The following is a 20550-nucleotide window of genomic DNA, read 5'->3' on the forward strand; positions in this document are numbered from 1 at the left end:
TTCACCAATTGGTAGCTGCAAATATTCACATTTAAGTGTTAATCCAATTAAGGGATTTAAGGACTTATCTGTTCTTTTACAAGCCAAAACCCAACCCATAGGAACATCTGGCATCCCCATAACCCCTATGCTACAACAGTCCAACCTCCAGATGAGATGTGTCCTGCTCCATTCTCCTAAAAGATTTTGGTGCAGAAAATCTCTTTTCAGGTTCTTGCTCTGCAGCACACCTAGCAGCAACTGTAAGAAGATTTCTGCTCCACTGGGGCAGCTGGGGCTGAAGTGTGGGTCCTGAGTCATTGGCAAGGTTGGGGGGAACCCCGAGGGGCTCTGGGCATGGACAGTGAGACCTGCGAGTGCCCTCAAGACCCAAACACTCCCTTTGCTATCTAATTGACAGAAAGTATCAGGAACTGTTTTGGCCAGTTGACACTGTCCCCTGTATTTTCATCAGGGAATTAGAGTGGGCCAAGGGTTGCAGGTTGTTTAAATGTAGCCCATGCTCTTTAGAAAGCAACACTGTAGTTTTATGGATAATAGTGCAAAAACTACAGTCATCCCATGCCAGTTGCCTCAGTGTTGGAGAACAGACTCAAAGGCATTTAACTTATCAGTGTAGATAAAGCACAGCTGTGTTAGGACACATCTGAACTGGTGATGGTAGTACTTTGTACATGCCATGGTGCTCGTTCATGTGTTGAAAGCAGCTCAGCTGAAACAACTGTGAAGCCAGTGAACTCTTAACGTGGATTTATCAGACTAAAGGACTTTATCTCTCTCCTTCTCTTCCCACTAAAACCATCCAGTGCAGAGTAAATACTTTTGATTTTGTGGTGTTTTAGTGGTCTCACAACAGTACTTCTTTCCCCACAGATGGACTGGATTGACCCTGCAGTGGAGCCTGCCATTTAAAAGTACTGATAGGTTGACAGTGTGGATGAGATTCATGTGGTCTAATGAAAACTTCTGCATCCACACCAGTGACCTTTGACTTCATTTGTAGTCACTGGAAGGAAACAGAAACTCTTGGATGCAATTAATCTCACAGTAAAGCAATTTTCTAAAATAAGTCAGGAGAACAGTGCTCAGTATTTTATTCCCTGTTGATATACATGTATATAGAAAAGACCCAGGTGTGACTAGTTCAGGAGTGTATGTACGAGGCAGCTATCTAAACTCTGGTTAGATAGGTTTCACACTTTCTTTTTTCCTGCTCACATATTCCTAAATGTAACTCATTACCTGATTAGTTCCAAAGCAGATCTGCATTGCTGTAGTAAATAAAACTATTACAATAATTATTTGAAATCTCCACTAAAATTAGAATGCTTTATAATAATGCAGAAAGAGAGGAGGTCACCAGCTGTCTATGCTTCTGAAAATTGGAAGAGTTCGCTCACTTCCATACTGAAGGACCTTCCAGAATGTTATGAATCTATGGCAGTAACTGAAATATATTCTGGGCCGTTTCTCTGCACGACGAGACCATTATAATGATAATTTAACACCTGTATCACTGATTTTTGGTAGTGCAACCTGTAATCAGAGTCTAAAGCAATCCCTGAAGCAGTTATAATTTAGATTACAGTTTAATATACAATAGTATTGGTTTGAGCATTTGGATCATGATGATTGCAATAAGTAGGATTTACCGTAAAGAAGGGCAATATTGTAATTCTATAGTCTTGAAATGTAGCCAGGCTTGACTGAGCCTGTATCTTGAGCTGGGTAGCCTATTTTTTGGCAGTGTGATACCATACAGGATGCTTTCATGAAACACGTTTTCTGGTAGTTTTGTTTAGAGTAGGCCCAGCAGACACTACTAATTTACCTTCAGGTAATGATTTTGAAGGGCAGTCAGTATAACTCAGAAAACAGAGTAGTCCTGTGAAAAGAAAGTATTATCAATGAGACATCTCAGGTATTACACGTGGGGAAAAATAACACAGCCAAGCAGAGCTGTCAACACTCTGCTGTGTATCTTCCACTTCTACTGTCTCAACAATACTGACAAAGTCAGGGAGACCGTAGGAACAATATAGATACTCATAAAGCTCTCTGTCACAAGAGATAAGAGGGGAGAAGGCACCTAAGCTATTGTCCCTGTTTATTCCATCTGAGCTGGTTAGGAAATGAAAAAATGATTATTTATTACTATGCCCTCAATATTATCAACAGTGTGGGTTTTGGTGCGGCTACAATGTGATCTGTGGTCCTGTTTTTGACAAAACACTGTTCAGGGTTTTTTTGTAATTTCTTTTTGGCTTTCCTCCTTAGTGAAACTGCTGCCTATGTAAATTTTGCAGGTCCATAAGGCCCTGGGACTGCCTAGAGGGACTGGCAGATGAACTACGAGTTAGGTTCAGGTGAAAATACATCTTGGCCATTGTACTTACTCATTGCATTAGGTTCCAGGTCATCAGGTTCCAGGCCATCCATCTCTACCTCAAGATAATATAAGAGTAAAGGTACACAGGTCTTGTTTTTATTTTCTGGACTGGACTGAATGCTTGAAATGGAAACACTATGTGAAATTTGATTTATTTTGACATTCTTGCTTGACTTTTGAACAGCTTAGGAAAAGATAAGGAGCGTATATTTATGTAACCCTGGTACTCAGATCCCCTGGGCGAAGGTTTCGGGCTTCATTGTTTCTGTTCAAAGGTGGTTCTGCCACACTGCAGATCCTTCAACACATCAGATACAGGATTCCCACTGAGACCAATGACATTCAGATGCCTAAGTAATTACAAAGTACTGGACCTTTATGACTTGACTTAGCCCTTTTCCATTGTTCAGTGAAATCAATGGAAATTTGTCGCTGAAATTTAGTAGTGGTTCAGATACACAATTAAAGAAGGAAGTTATAAACTTACCTGGCTGGACAAACACCCAAGGCTTAGTATGGAGAGGAGCCCTACAGGCATAGCAGATATTTAGAGTAGTGTCATATTGTTGCATTTCTTTAAGTAGGACGTAAAGAGTAGTAATACAAACCTTTCTAAAACACTTATATAACATTTTCAGTTACTGCTAAGACATTTCACTGTCACTTAGATACCTTCAAATCTCTTTCCACAAAATTCCTCTTCACTTATGTCTGTAGGCAAGCTGAAATATCTTGTTGCCTAACTTTCTAACGATAACACTCCCTGCAGGCTCAAGTTTGTCATAAAGCTGTGGGTAATCAACTAGCCAAGTCATACTGCAGTTCTGAGGCAAGTTTCTTGTTAATTATTTCACTTCCGACAGAGCCTGCTGTGATTGATACACTGAAAGAAAAGACTGCCTGTTCTATTAGGGTTCACACAAAAGCTCTCAAAAGGAGGGATGTTGAACATTCATTTGTGGTGTGCGTGTCCCATGATTGAATCTCTAATTTGGGTAAAAATAAATGAAAATCAACTTAAGAGCCTGATGCTCTCATTGACTGAAGCTATGTTGGAGTCATAAACTTAAATGATGCATCTGAGGAATGTTCTAAGCATCTCTAAACGCTGGGTCACTGGATGTGGAACTGGTGCTGTTCTTGGCCCAACATGAATTTTCAGACTATACCCATTCAATCAGCCTAGCAAGGTTCTCTGGACTATGTCCATCCCACTGTGGTCTAAGCACTCAGTGTTTTTCATGGCATTCAAACCCTGGCAATAGAAGTTCTTACTAACAAAAAATTATCTAGACAGTTTAGGCACTTCCAAAATTAGATAGCAGCTGATAAAAGGTTAGAAGATTATGAATAGCCTGAACTAAGGTCCCTAAAGTCCTACAGTTTGTGGATCTGGCAGCTAATGTGACAGACTCGTGTAGATTTTCGGGCTTAACTCTTGTCATGTCATTTCAAAGGAGAGCAAACAGAAGCAACAATGGTTTCATAAAGATTTTTCTATTTGTATGTTATGAGATATTAGTGTCTTGCCCAATTAGGAAAAGTGCTCATTCTAATTTCTACTGATAAGCAGCATGAACCCGTCTCTGATGAATGCAGGAAATAGCTTTTTTGTGTGTCATATTATCAACAATGTCGTAGCAAATAGTTCAGGTTTATTTTTCAGACTTTTCCAAATCAAACCCAAAGTAAATATTTTGGAGTTTCAAATGACTTCAGCAAAGCTTGACATGGTAATAATGGCTCACACTTGTGCTGGTTATTCCCTAATCGGGCCCTTAGCCAGATTATTTGCATTTTGTCTTTGCTCACAACTATCCTTCTTATGTTCTTGTCAAAGCTATGACACTTGCTGTTGCAAAGAAAGGAGTCTATCTGTATTCCCAACATTCTGGGACAGAATAAAGGAACAAACACTTCTGCACAAAGCTCCTTTGAGCTATTTAATTTACTTTCTGACAAACGGAAAGACGACATTGAGCACTCAACAAAAAAAGAAAAATATATTTCTTAAAACATGAAATACAAATGATAATTCAATCATTAGAAAAAATTCTATTACATTCAGTAAAATTCCATTATGCCTTCTCCATTACAGATTGTGAACTAGTCACTACTGGGGTGCAAAATTATATTTGATATTTTTTTTTTCGTTTGCTTACTGACAAAAAAAAATCTACCTAAAATGTAGATGCAAACTTCCCTTCTTCCTGTTATTTTAATAATGATAATTAAGAAAAAACATTGATTCAGGAACAAATGGGAAATATGGGAAAATTTTTATGATCATAAAACAGAATTAAGCTGTTATTCCCTCTCTACCAAATGACTGGCCTGCACTATTGTGGATCTGGTTCTGGTTGTGCAAATTCAATGTTAAAGCACCCAGACATATAATTTACATTATGCTATTCATGAATATATACGCCAGACTGGCCATTGAGCACAATTAGGCTTCCAGTGCCGACTTGAGGTTACTTGACCTAGCCACCTCGCATGCGGGTTAACTTCTGCTAAATTAATTATCTGAACACGACACATATCTATCTTAATATAAAGACTTCTAGATTTTTAAAGTCCACATTTGCTTTGCATCATTCTTGAAATGATACAAAATAAAATACATTTACTTCGTTTGACAAACATAAACTAATATTTTAAGGTTTTTTCGAGGTACAGAGTGTGAGAATAAGTAAAAAAAATTGGTTTACATACCTGTGTTCTCAAAAGTTGAGCAATGGACTGTTTCTCACGTTCAGGGGAGAAACATTTTGTTCCTCTGATATTTTTTTTTCTTTTTCTGCCTGAATGCAGGTTCTGATATAAATACATGCCCTGCTTATTCCAGTGTTAATAGAAATTTAATTTCCTCACACACCACTCTTCTTCCTCATCCTACATGAGTAAGACCATGAATGAAACTTTGTGTATGGAATTCAGACTAGTTTAAGACGGCTACACTTGTGTATGTAAATGCGTGAAACAGGTGTCTAAGCTATCATTATGGCAAGTGAAGACCTAGAATGGGACTTGCTTGTTCAAACATAGCCATAGTTATTCTGGGATATACTAGGACTATCTGAACCATCTGGAATGGTCTAGTGGAGGTAACATATGACTTAAGGAAGATACATCCTTCCATACTCAGTTGGTAGTAGACATATTTCTGAATCTCACCCTTGTGACTGTTTAGATGACTCATTCTTTTGACTTCATTAACAGTATTGAGCAAGAGAAAGTATCTTAACCTTGAAATGAATGACAGCTTCAAACTCTTGATTTAGCAGCCCAGGCCACATAACAAGTACCATCTGACAGGATATACTGGAGACTTAGGACTTCCTTGTGAAACACTTGGAGGCCAGACAGTAAACCCTATATATTCTTAAGTGGCATATGTCAGGATGACTGACTGAGTACATTTGAAGTTAAGTATTAAACTTTGCTGTAGTATCTTATGATCTCTCAGAACATTCCAGAAGTATTTTGAAAGAAAAAGGTAAAAATAGTGAAAAAACTCCCATAGCTCAGCTCTGCTTACTTCAAGGTATATCCCAACATGCTCTACACAAGTGTATGTACATTCTGCTTTTGTATTGTACTGAACATGTGTTACTAGTGTTTGTGAAGAATACACATTTAGCTAACAACGTTAACGAAAAGATAGATCTGATAACATTTGCAAGATCAGACATCCTTTTACACTCAGTCCATTCATTTTCACAGGAATGATGTTGTCACCCATCACTAAGCCCACAGCCACATTTGTCCCTCTCTCAAAATTGTTACTCTTCTCCGAAGCAAGATCTACAATTTTCTTCCTTATTCTTTCCTTACTGATCTGCATATCATTCCAAGGTCAAAGGTTTCAAAATGAAATATGGAAGAAAAGCGAAACATCTTTTCCCTGTTCTGGGACTCCATCACAGCTCTTCCGAAGCACTCCCGTGAATTCCTCTGACATTTAGCTCTTGAATACAGTTAATTTATTGTTCCAGTGGACAGAAGTAATGTGGTCTCTATTTGTTAGCATTCAGGTGACTAGGAGAACTTAGGTCTCCATTTTCTGTTTTCGGAGTTTGCATAGTACAAATTCAGTGAAGTTATATCTAATTGATATTGTACTTATTAGTAATATATATAGTACCTTACTCAACCTAGATATTACAGATTTATTTTCTATGTTATTATATTTTTCAACTTGATGGCTAGGTTTTTTTATTATATTTTCTTTTGTAGAATGAGATGTTGACATTTCTGAAGGTATTGTAATTTTAGTTCTTGTAGCAGTGAGTCTCATGGCTGAAACACAATAATTGAGAGAGTTACTTCTTCTGTATTCATTATCTATCATTTTTGGCTAACATGTGAGGCTGACATTCCACTTTCCATAAGAATGCACCTCTCACAACAGAACAAGTCAAGAAAATTACAGCAATATTGAAACAGTGATCCAAGATTGTCTTTAACAAGGCAGAACGACTGAATGTGAGAAAATATTTACTTAATGACCTGAAAATACAGTAGTTTTAAACTACATTGTTGTAAAATGTTACTTAGAAACCTTATAAATATTTCAGTTGTTTTAAGTAGAAGAACCAAGGCCATGATATAAAATGCCAATACCACAGTACTGTAAACAGTTAGTCCAGTGACACGACACGTTACATTTTTTAAATAAGTGTGTCCTCCACGCTTGTGGTTAATACTGATTCAGGAAGCGTAAAATAAGTGTTTTAAATAATATCCCTATTGAAAAACAATAATTTGTTCACTTATTATGAGCACAGTATGCAACATAAAAATAGAATAAAATTTGCATTACATTTTCTTCAAGGACTCTTTAAGTATTCACAAACAGTGCGGACCATTTTCTTCCCTATGTCTTTTCAGAACAACATGAAAGGTGTAAATCTTTCAAAACCATATCCATATTCCAACTGCATACATTTTGTATATATTTTTACTGTAATGGTGTAGGTAACAGCAGTGTGGTGCGCAGTAAGTGCAGTATGTGGAAATAAATGAGTGGAAGCTCTGTAAGTGTGGAGATTAAACTGTAATTGCTACTTTTATCTTTTTCATTATTTAATACAATATTTTGATCCTATTTAACATTCTACAAAAGGAGTTATATAGGATTATTGCCAGCCTTTGAAAAGTCCATTTAGGACCTCTAATTAAGAAGATGGAGAGGAGGACACCACTGAAAGAACGACTTGCTTTTTGTGTTGGATTTTGGATTACATTTTCAAATGCTGGATGTTATTTTGACTAGCATTATGAATTATATTTATATTTAACTTGATTTCCCTCAGAAGGAATTAATTAAAAAGTTTGCGTTCATTTTTATTTAGTAGTTTTGATATCAAAACAGATATTAATGACAGAACAATTTATTTATTTTATCAAATGACAGAATTAACTTCAATTAATTTTTGGACCACTTTGGGAAAAGTGTATTTAATAAAAGGACATTTCAATATTTAAAAATCCATCTCATACTTAAAAGGGGCATTTTGAAATTTAGCTAATTGTTATTTTTTTTAATATATTATCCTGATTATCAACTATGTTAGATTTTGACTCATCATGCACAGACTGCTCACAGATTCTCCAAACAACTATAAAAGTATTTTTCACCCAAAAAAAAAAAAAGGCAGTCCATAAAAAACAACCAACCAAACAGAAAACAACAAAATCAAAAAAAGAAAAAAAAAAAAATCCCAAAACAAACACCATTAAAAAAAAAGTTGAAGAATAATGCTACTTCATTGTTTCACATGAAGCCTTAAATGAGTAGAATCAAAATGTCGATTAGTGTTTACTGATTTTTGTTTTCTGTTCTCTGAAAGAAAACATTTACTTCAACAAAATCACTGGTGTCTACTCCAACATGACAAGGTTCTTTTTATGTGCTGTTTCTGTGAACTTGAGGAACTTTTGACTGTCAGGTAAGCGAATAATTTTCCTAGCTTCCGTCTCATGGAATATAATTCTATATTGACAGAAACCCATGGAATTAATCCTTTACAACAGACTTCTGTATGTGTTGTTATAAAGAATAACATTTGTAATGGCTCTTGCCCTGGTTGTGAGGAAGAACCACATAAGCATTTTATGGTTGTTGTGTTTCACCTACAATAGTATAGATTTCAGAAAGCTTCAGAAGTGACCAGAGATTTGAGAGCCCTGAGTAAAAACTAAAAAATTAGGAATTGCACATAAGGCGTATCTGGAGAGACTGAACACTGAGATTTCAACAGGTCTTTTAAAACCCAGTTACATTTAATGTGTTTGTGTTGACAACCTATGGTGAGTTTACACTTTGCTAATTAGCAATACCTTGTGAAAACTGCACAATTCTCCATCTCCCCTTGAAGGGAGGAAAAAGGAGAGGCATAACAGCATCACATCCTGAATCAGCTCAGTGTTTTACTAGCCAATCTGTCCAGAACCAAAGAGCATCAAGTGCAATCCCCAGACATGTGGATTGTATTAGGGATAGAATAAGAAGCCTTAACTCTGTAGTTCCTGGCTTTTGTTGGATTATTTTTACACAGCTTTTGTATTTAGGGAGGATTATGGCACACATAGTCAATAAGATCACACAGTCTTTTTAGACCCTTATAATACTTCAAGGTGCAATGAAATAAGTTAAATATGGAGAGAAAAGCCAGTCTGAGTCTCATGGCTTTTGGAATTTTAAATGAAAACTTGTTGCACATTTTAAGAAGGATCTTTTTCATAATTTTTAACATTAACAGGGAAAAAAATGTGGAAAATAATAAATAAGACCTCATTATGAAAGAACTTGGTCTGTCTGATTACAGTGACAATTATTCTCCATTTCATCCATGGTGATCATAGGAGACCCTTTAAAGCTATTATGATTTTGGTTCAAGTGCATGGGACACTGATACTTAATTTCCGTGTATTCTTAATGTAACCATTATGATTCCTCCACCAAAAGCATAATCATATATTCTACGATTGTCATGGTGTATTGTGCCAATAAATACTGCTAAGGAAATTCTTCATGCACAGCTCATTGACATAATAGACTATAATGTTTTTTTTAGTGGTGCTATGGTCTTCTGTATCAATGCCTACTGAGGGAGACTTTAAAGCACTCATCCAAGCACAGAGGGTAGCTATACATAATAAAAATCTTTATGAAGTTTTTTAGAAATAAGCAATTATTCTGCACTGCACTGTTCATTTTATTTATAAGTGCCAAAATCATTAGCATACACAAGGGACAGATGTGGTATTCAGATTTTCCCTTAAAGATTGAACTAACTTCACTTTTACAGGCTTCAAGAACCTTCAAGAAAGCATTTTTTTGTTTTGTTTTGTCTTTCGTTTGTCCTTACGTCAAAATGAAAAAAAAAAAAACACAAAGGAAAAACTTAACTTTCTCTCAATTAATGATCTCATGCTTCTCTATAACTTTGTAAGAAAAGGTCATAGCTGCCTCATCTTCCTATCTGAAAACTATGCCTCTAATCTGACACTGTTGTCTATTTTTTTTCTTTGTGAAATGGACTGAAAGAAGTACCTCCAGAGAACAATTGGGAAAAACATTAATAAGCTAGACACCTAAAATGAGTGGGATGAATGACTTACTGAAGAAGCCCAGCTTCCTAGCAAATACATAACACACAAAACATATACCAGTCTTTCTGTAGAAAGTATAGACTCTATATTTTCAGAATTTCAACTAGTCTAGGTGAAAATGGATTAGCTTAACACAACAGAAAGGACCTTTCACACTAAATAGGATACAGTATTGAATAACAACCACTTTCTGACATGAATAACAAGTGACTCAAACAACTCAACAGGAAGTTCAAGAAAACATGCACCTGTCACGAATACATTATCCTTGCCAGAGTGCTATGAGGAAAGTTTAACTGCCCCCTAAAGATACACTAGAGTATGCTTTGGATCACCATCATTTTTCCTCTTTTTTTTTAATGGAATATTGTGTTGAGTTGACCTTGGCTTGTCGCCAGATGCTCACCAAGTCACTTCATCACTCCCCCTCCACCAACTGGACAGAGGAAGATAATACGATGAGAAGGTTGTGAATTGAGATAAGGACAGGGAGATCACTCAGAAATTACTGTCATGGGAAAAACAGACTCAGCTTGAAGAAATTAATTTAATTTATTACGAATTAATCAGAGTAGGATGATAAGAAATAAGAACAAATCTAAAAACACCTTCACCTTCAACTCTTTCTTCTTCTGAGGTTCAGCTTCACTGCTTCACTCCTTACTCTTCTACCTCTTCCCCCTGAGCAGCACAGGTAGATGGGGAATGGGGACTGTGGTCAGTCCACACTGTTTTGTCTCTGCTGCTCCTTCCTCCTCATGCTCTTCCCCTGCTCCAGTTTAGGGCCCCTCCCGCATGATACAGTCCTTCACAAACTTCTCTAACATGCTTCTTTCCTACAGGCTGCAGTTCTTGCAGAACTGCTCCAGCGTGGGTTCTTTCCGTGCTGATGCGGTCCTTCAAGAGCAGACTACTCCAGCATGGGTTTCCCACAGGCCACACCTTGTGCCAAGAGCCTGCTCCGGTGTGGGCTTTCCACAGGCTGCAGCTTCTTTCAAGACACATTCACCTGGTCCAGTGTGGGGTCCTCCATGGGCTGCAGAGGGACAACTTGCTTCACCGTGGTCTTTACTATGAACTTCAAGGGAACCTCTGTTCCAGCACCTGGCACACCTCCTCCCCCTCCTTCTTCAAGGACCTTGATGTCTGCATAGTTGTTTCTCTCACATTGTCTCACTCCTTTCCCAGCTGCTAATGCTCAGCATTTATTACGTTTTCTTAAATATGTTGTCACAGAGGCACCTCCAACATTGTTGATTGGCTCATTTTGACTGGCTTTGAATGTATCTTGGAGCAAGGTGAAACTGTTTCTGCCTAACACAAGGGAAGGTTCTGGTGTCTTCTCACAAGAGCCACCACTGCAGATCCTTCATGACCCATCACCCTGCTGCCAGAACTTTGCCATGTAAATATAGTACAAACATAAAACAGACTTTTTTTTTTTCTTTACTTTTTTTCCTTCTTTTTCCTTCTCCTTCTTCTCCTTCTCCTTTTATCTTTGTTTTACTTTCTTGTTTTTAACCCTGAGCAACTGGCATATACTCAATGGTGACATGACATTGCTTAATTATGACAAGACAAAAACATCAGTTCTGTTTTCTTTTTTTTTTTTACTTTAGTTGGCTATGTAGTTTACTCAGGCTGCTTCTAGATTTCAGTAGGATTGCGGCCTACACAATACAAACTAAAAGTTAGGAACTTGACAACTAGTAGCCACAAACACTGGTCTGATGGATCTTTGAAACTGTCCTCATCATTAAAATTTTAGTCCATAAACATTCAGCAAAGGTAAATGGCAAAAGAATGCAAACTTTGCCAAAGTAATAGTATAGGTTGAAGCATCTATTAAGAGGAAATATTTTTTTATTTGTAACAGATTGAACAATTTCTCTCCTAGCCTGATGCCTATCATGTCCAAACCTAAAAAATTACTCATAAGAAAAATGTGGAGAGTTTCTTAACTATATTGTTACAAACAGAGGCCTTGATGAATACAAAATAATTCAACACACATTACTATGGCCCACTTTGGAGAAAAGGTCAAGTATTACATTGATTTATGCATAACTGAGCTTCATGGTTATACGATCCATCAGAATAATGCTATCTGTGCTCAGGTTTTGAAGGTGTCTAACATAGATGAATAACAAGAGAAAGTGAAATACAAGTCTAGAAAATGTGGATGCTGTAACATAAGTAAAAACAATCCCTCCTATTAATAAATCTCCTGAAGATGAGCCTTTCGTCTTTGCTGAGAACATGGTCTGGTCATGGAGTGCTTTGCCACAGTCTCCAATTACATCATCTCAGATTTTAGCCCTTGTTTTTCATGGTAAATCACTACATCATTCTAGATCCTATTCTTCTTTGAAAAATTTAATGATGATTGTGTCTTCTACTGATTTAGGTGTCTAAACAATGCCTTAAGTGTGGGATACCTGTCTTGAATCTTTAAGTATTAACTAATTGTCTTTGGTTAAAATTACTGTCAGAGGGGACACATGGGCACTTTTAGAGCAAGATTCAGCTGACCTCTTTTAAAATGTGTTTTAATATCATACTCGAAGTATTTATTTGTTTCTATTGGTTAAAAAATAAGTCAATTACATTACTACATTGGATGTGGCTGTCTCCACTATTATACTGCTCATTTGATCCCTACTGCAAAAATTTCCTTGTTTTTTGCTGATATCTACACAGGTGCTTTGTAAACTATCTCATATAGAGATCAAGTATATAAATTATGGATATGTACACCTGAACCTAACCCCCTTAAGAACTTGCTGAGTGGAGCTATACTGTGAACTGCATTTTTGGATGAGACACTGACTTATAATGGGCTTCTTTCACTTCTCTATTTCCTTGGTTTCTATGAAAGGGAGCTGACGTATTATGTGTTGATTAGTACCTATGAGTGAATTGCAATGCAGATGACAGTTCAGTATAGACACAACTAAGAATGTCACAGGAAGAATTCAAACCCTGATGTACTTCTAAGTTTCTTTAGAATGTGGCAGTATTTATATCAGATAATTTACATTTGCTACAGAACTTTAAATGTGAGACAGGAGTACTTAAATGAAGTCCAGCTATTCAGACGGAAAATATTTTTCTACCAACGACTTCCTATTAACAATGTAGTTTCAGTCTCCTAGTGAAGTCTTCTTTAGTAAAATAGAGGATTTCCACTGTTGCACTGTTCAGTCAAGTTAGAGATTAAGGTAAAGCTATATTGGTGCAGATTGTGTTTTAAACCAAGTAAATATACTGTACATTTGTGCAAGCATGCCTGTACTAAAAATCCATAATGTAGATAACATTATTTTCTTGACCATTTGCCCTATAAAGATGAAGCACTAAACAAAGCCTTTAGCCGAATAGCTATACTAGGAAAGAGTAGTGATATTTGTGTACTTGAGCCAATATTCTAGCTTCTGTGCAAGGCTAAGTATATGAATTGTCATCACACATAGTATATTATTTTAGGTCCAGTAAAATGTACAAAAATCAATATCTAAATGCACAGCATGCAAAAGACCCAGACTACTTCAGAGTCTGGGAAAAAAAAGTTCTAGCTAGTCAAATTAAAGCTTAAAATAGAAATATACTTTTTATTTTTTTTTCTGCCAAAATACAACAATTCTAAAAATATGTAATATAAATAACCATAATAACCAATAAACCATATTGTCACATATGATAATTCATTGCTTACATTATAATAATAGATTATGTGTAATATATTGCATGCAGTAATATAATAATATTTAACAACATATTTTACTATAATTTATGTTAGATCTATTATATTTAATTTACTTCATAACATGTATTAAATAAAATTTATTTTGAAATGTCAGTTATCTGGTAGCATAAGTGGTGTTTCTGTTATGGAGGTGTATGAAACACTAGCCACTATTTCCTAGTGATGAAATTAACATATTGAAGATCAATAATAACTGCCTAGTTAAGTCCCCCAGTATAGTAATCTTTCCTCATAAATAAACAAACAAACACACAAATCTTCTGTAAATTTAACTAAAACATCAAACAAAAAGATTGATCAAAAGACCTAACTGCATAAATACTGTATACAGCACACTGAAGTGAAACAGATGTTGATCAGAGTTTATCAGCCAGAGCCTGGAGAACGAAATGCAAAGGCATAATCTGAAAACTCCTGTAACTGAGAAGTAGGATTCATTCACTGAGACTGAGCTCTGTGCTGATATTTAATCTACTGCTCACAAATTATTTAAAAACTAGTTTGGACAGGCTGACTGTCTCTAGTACTAATGGTAGCATAAACAATCCAAAGAACTCCCTACTTTCGTCTTGTTCTACCTGAAAACAAATTCAGTCACTTTCCAGTTGTGTTGCATTGGTCTGTTATGATTCTAACTTGCTTCAGACTTGAAAGATATTCAGGAATAAGGTGATCCACACATAGTAGGCGACATGGAGACTGTGCAGAGGTTTACTATTTGAACATGTCTGTTCTTTGCACTGAGGAAATCTGTAGCTGTTCATGTTGAAATTTTCAGCCCTTACATGTAGCCTGAGGAGGAGCAGCTGCAACATCTTAGTGTCTTAAAATTATAAGTAGCATTACAAAACTTCAGGCAAGGAGTTTCTTACCTCAGCAAGTATTTTGTCAATGAATCACATCTAGTTTGCTTTTGCTCAGATCATGCTCTGATTCATATATTGTGAATGTACTGAAACCCTGGAATCTAAATATAATAAAAAGGTAAACGTAAACCCTGAATGATCTCAAGAAAGCTGATGGACTATGTAACACCCAGTCTCCTATGATTTGCCTCAAAATTGTACACAGATACGCATTGGAGAGGCAGTTATGATTTACTTGGCAGTCTTTCAGCTATTTTTCCCAGCAATATTTATCAGTCTAGATAAGATTTCATTAAGAGAGATTTTCACATTAAAAAAATGGTGAAACTTGAGAGAGGTTCAGCTGTGAGCAACCACTATTTGGAACTGAAAAGGAATTGGAATGGTAGGTTCTTTCAAAATCAAGTGAAATGCACAACAATTATGTCTCTCTGAGACAATAAGTGCACATTTTAGTCTCTGAAATAATGGAGAAGCCTACCAGAGAGAATGCATTGAAAAGGTGGATTTTACATTCCTGAGGTTTGACCATTCGCCTGAGATATGAAAGACATTTTGAAGACTCTCATCCTTATGTGGTTCAGTTTGACTCTGCTGCTTCTCACTTCAGCAACTAAACACTGAGCTGTCTTGAATATATTAGTGTCTCTACCTCAGATTATAAGTCTCTTTGGTATATTGTTTAAAAGTCTTAATTTTGTTGCAGCATTGAATTATATTAAACCTGTAAACCTTAAACTTTTACAAAAGGGATTTCTTTTTTTTTTTTTTTTAAACTTCTGTTCATATATTTAAACATGACACATTATGAAATTAAAATGTCCTGCACCCTTTGTTTGAGCTGTCATTAATAGAATCATTGGTTACAAAACACATTTGTTTGAGACCCTTCTGCAAGTAAGTAATAGAGATCTGGCATGTATTGCCACTTCTGATAATAGTTCTTATTTCTTTGTCAGGACTTATCACACAGTGAAATATGATATGAAGGAACAGAATTTTTCCTGATGGCAAACTTAATATTTTATTTTCATACTCAAAGTGGACGCTGAAACAACAACAGGTGGAAAAAGATATGAACCAGTCTGAGCAACTCACCAGCCTCTAAGACAGGAAATTGACAGTAGGCTACAATATATGCTCCTATTATTAACTTAAGATGCTGAGTTCAGTTTCTTTTCTTCCACGAAGAGATGAGCAATACTCACAGGAAGTTCTTATTATGACAACATTTTGTAAAGTTTAAAAATCTCTGGAAAAATGGTCTGGGAATCTTAACTTCTGAGAAAAGACTGCCTGCTAGTCCTGTTTATTTTATTTACATTTATGTGAAATTATTTTCATACAGAAATCTAAATATCATTTCAAAGCAATAGATTCCAAAACACCAAGAATGTGTTTTATTTGGTTATATGCATGCATAAACATGCACAAGTACACTCATAAGAAACACTTTTTGTTTTCTACTGCATAATGACTTCTATAGTGATATTAAATATTCCAAATGCTTAAAATAAATTATGCAGTGATCGGGACATCAAAGTTATACTGAAATGTATGTATGTATAACCCTTCTTACTTCCTCTTCCTCACTCCTAGTTTCACATGACATTACAATTAAACTGATTTGCTTTGAAATTTTTAATGGTTACTTCTGAATGCAAAGATGGCATTAATTGAAGTTTGAATTTTTCAAATCCAAGACCTTACAAGGAGGTGACCAATAGCCTATTCTATTAGGTTTGATAACACCAAACATATGCAACTTTATTTCTAGGAAGTCATCAACAGACCCTGTAAATACAATTTGTGGTCCTTTTATAGTTTACTGATGGATTGATAGAAATGAAATCTATGGCATCTATGTGTAACTAAGTCTGACTCCTCCACTGCTAAATTTGTAAGACTTAAGGGGCTAAACTCTGCTAGGAGGATTAATTGATAAGATTATAATTGTCTGTGGCTTTTGGATCCACCAGGGTAACAAGTACAAGAAGTGATTTTGGATCTATGCGGGTAACAAGTATAAAAAGTGATGATTCAAAGCTCTTTGTAGAAGTTTTTAAATAATAAGAGAGTCAAAAATACAGGGATCATGTTCAAAGGTACCAAAGACATATTATATTCATATTTCCTAAAAACAATATAAATACTGTAGACTCTAATTCTAGCCCAAATGCTTCATTCAGTATCTGCATATACCTCATTGTCACTAATTTTTGTGTGTTGTTATAGTTTTTCGTTCTTTTTTTTTTTTTCTCTGTAAATATCTAGTCAATCAAACAGATAAAACAGAAAACAGTCCTTATTATAAAAGAACATCCTCATGACAATGAAAATGTCAGTAGGGGAACCAACCACAGAAAATGGTAAAATGGCACTTTCAGTGAAAGGAGGACTGAATTATAAAAGTGTTTAATTAATAGCTCGAAAATAAGAGCAGAAATGTCCAGAATATAACATATTACAATAAAATATGATATATGATATGATATATTATATAATATGATATAATATTATATGATATATTGTGTTATATAACATAACATAATACAACATAATACAACATAATATATTGATATTATTAAAACCAATAATAGTTTAACCTCCACAAAACCCCTTGTGAGATGAAAAAGAGTTATAACCCATATTTTACAGATGGAGAAAATAATGCACAGTAAGTTTATAAGCCTCCATCTTGATGGACCAAAACTGAAGCACTTGTGCTTTGATTTCAGAGTTAATGAACACCTATAGCTCTAAATGAAGTTAATAATGAAACACAGAGTAATATCTGTAAGCAGTAATAACACTTTTTTTTTTAAATCAAGTTTGAAAGGGCAATTCTTACATTTATTTTTAAATGTTTAAACTATTCTTTATCTGCTTTCGTGTTTCCAATATTGGATCTTGGCTTTTGTAGTGAAAGATGCTTTTTTTTCATATTATATTTGATATTTTAAAGTTTGCATTATACTTCCTTGGAAAATACAATCGACCTGAAAGTCTTTATTTAGTATTTTGTCAGTCTTTCACTAAGAACTTGCTTTTTATGTCTTCCTTTCTATTGTGATTAATAGTTAATATTTGTATTTGGAATGCTTCAAGATTTAGTCATGGCAATCTCTTTCACGATTTCCTTCTATGTCTTCTGACACTGCATGAATATTTGTGTTTGATCATTTTTTCTTATGGGTATGCAGTGGAGATATTATGTAGGTGTAGTTTCTCAGTACATTTTAAAGTGAACGTTTTGCTTCTTTCAGCGGCATGGAAGCCTGTGCCTACATAATACAGTGCGCTGGATCTAATGACTGGAAATACTTTCAGATCTCAGACCTGGGAAATCATTCAGGAAAAAAAGAAAAGAAAAAAAGAAAAAAAGAAAAAAAAAGAATAAAAGAAAAAAGAAAAAAAAAGAAAAAAAGAAAAAAGAAAAAAAGAAAAAAGAAAAAAAGAAAAAAGAAAAAAAAGAAAAAGAAAAAAAAGAAAAAAAGAAAAAAGAAAAAAAGAAAAAAAGAAAAAGAGAAAAAAAAAAAAAAAAAAAGGGATTCTCCTTTCCACAGGCTTTTTTTAGTACTGGGTTTATCACATGAGTATTATGACTGATCTAATCTGGTTGGCCCACCAATCACCAGGCCACTCTATGACACCAAATCCAAATTTTTTAGCAATACCTAATCTTTCAGAGTTAAGACTTCTTAATGTAAAACTGAGGTACTGAAATGAAGACAAAATCTGTAACAACATGTTACATCAGCACAACTCACACACGGCTCCTCTTTCAGAGTTTTCTGGTGTAGCTTGCTGACACTGAAATACGGTCAAGTGTTAATAGCTAAAATATGCAAAATAGTTCTTCACTTAATTAAGATTTTTTCTTTTTACATGAATGAAACTTAAAAAAACCCATTTGTAAAGCAATGATAACTTTGGAAAAATATTAACATACACTGTTAAAAATATAAAGAGTAGCTTAGGAAAGGCAGCAGTTGTACCAAATACCACACAGAACAGCATCAGTGACTGTAGTTTTGTGGTGCTTCTGAAACATAATACACCTTGAGAACATCTTTAATGGGATGAGTGACTCCCCCTCTGGACTTCCAAATAGAAGTCTCAGTGTAGTACAAAATTCCTTTTACCCTGCACGCTGATATCTCTATTTCTGAGAATAAACCTGTGATCAGGCTTTTTAAAGCATTTAGAGACTAAACTCAACTTGAATTCCTTTTCCTAGTCAGAGACGATAGAAGAGTCCTTTGAAGAGATTTCTGAAGAGCAGTACAGAGGGCCTTAGAAAGGAGCTGATTGAGGATTTACTGAGAACCAGGAATTGGATTTGAGTTAGCACAATGCTCAGTGCAAGTTACTCTATCTGATATGGTCCTTTCCTAAAGTTACTGAGGAACACATACGGAGTTTTTCCTATACGAGATTTCAGAATTTCTAATAAATAATGTGAAAAATAAATCTTGTTTCTCCTAGCATCAGGAACTCTGAAGGTTTATCAGTACAACTGAAAAAAGCAATTGGATACAGAAAGTGTAGCACATGTATATTCTACAAAAAATATCCTCTTATGGGCCTAATGTATCTCACCTGTTATGTCTACTTATAGACAGATGAATAATTCTTCTCATTATAATGGTAGTTTATCAAGTTTCTGTACAGTAAATTTCAGCACAAGTTGTTCTGTAAACTGTCTTATTTATGGTAAAGTAGTCTTGTTTGTTGCTCTGAACTAAGACCAGCAATACGTGTCAGTATCTGGAAACTTGGATTAAGCCTTTTTACGTTGCCTTCATCTAGTTTAAGTTATTGTGGTGGGTTAGCTGTGGCCAGCAACCCTACCAAGATGCTCACTTGCTCTCCCTCCTCAAACAGACAAGGGGAAAGAATAGGAGCAACAAAGCTTATGGATCAAGACAGAAAGGAAGATCACTCACCAATTGCTGTCACAGAACAGACCCAACTAGGGAAAATTTGATTTAGTTTATTGCCAATTAAAAATAGGATTGCATGGTGAGAAACAAAGATGAAAATTGAAGCAATACTTCCCACTCTCCCCTTCTGAGGCTCAACTTCACTCCTTCACTCCCAACTCCTCTGTGCCCCCAGCCCCCTCCACCTGAGGCTCCATGAGCACCACAGCAGGATGCGGAATAGAGGTTGGAGTCAGTCTGGACCAGTTCATCTGTGCTGCTCCTTCCTCCTCACACCTTTCTTCTGCTCCAGACTGGGCTCTCCACAGGCTGAAGCTTCATTTAGGTAATATCTATCAGCTCTAGTGTGGGGTCTTCCACAGGCTGTAGCGTGAATATCTTCTCCTCTCTGGTCCTCCATGGGCTGCAAGGAGACAACTTGCATCACCATGGTCTTCTCCATGGGCTGCAAGGGAATCTCTGCCCCAGCACTTGGAGTATCTTCTCCCCTTCTCCTTCTCCTTCTCCTTCTCCTTCTCCTTCTCCTTCTCCTTCTCCTTCTCCTTCTCCTTCTCCTTCTCCTTCTCCTTCTCCTTCTCCTTCTCCTTCTCCTTCTTTCTCCTTCTCCTTCTCCTTCTTTCTCCTTCTCCTTCTCCTTCTCCTTCTCCTTCTCCTTCTCCTTCTCCTTCTCCTTCTCCTTCTCCTTCTCCTTCTCCTTCTCCTTCTCCTTCTCCTTCTCCTTCTCCTTCTCCTTCTCCTTCTCCTTCTCCTTATTTCACTTGGCTGTCTGCAGGGCTGTTTTCTCACACTTTCTTCCTCTCTACTCATTCCCTGTGCAGTGTTTTGCACTTTCTTAAATGCATTTTTCTAGAGGTGCCTCTATGTTGGCTGAGGGGATCAGCTGTGTCCTGCAGTGGTTCTGCCAGAACTGGCTGGCCTCACAGAGTTCACCCCTGCAGCCTCCCCTGCCAAAGTGTTGTCGTT

This window comes from Columba livia, chromosome 1, assembly GCF_036013475.1.
Source record: "Columba livia isolate bColLiv1 breed racing homer chromosome 1, bColLiv1.pat.W.v2, whole genome shotgun sequence".
Taxonomy (NCBI): domain Eukaryota; kingdom Metazoa; phylum Chordata; class Aves; order Columbiformes; family Columbidae; genus Columba; species Columba livia.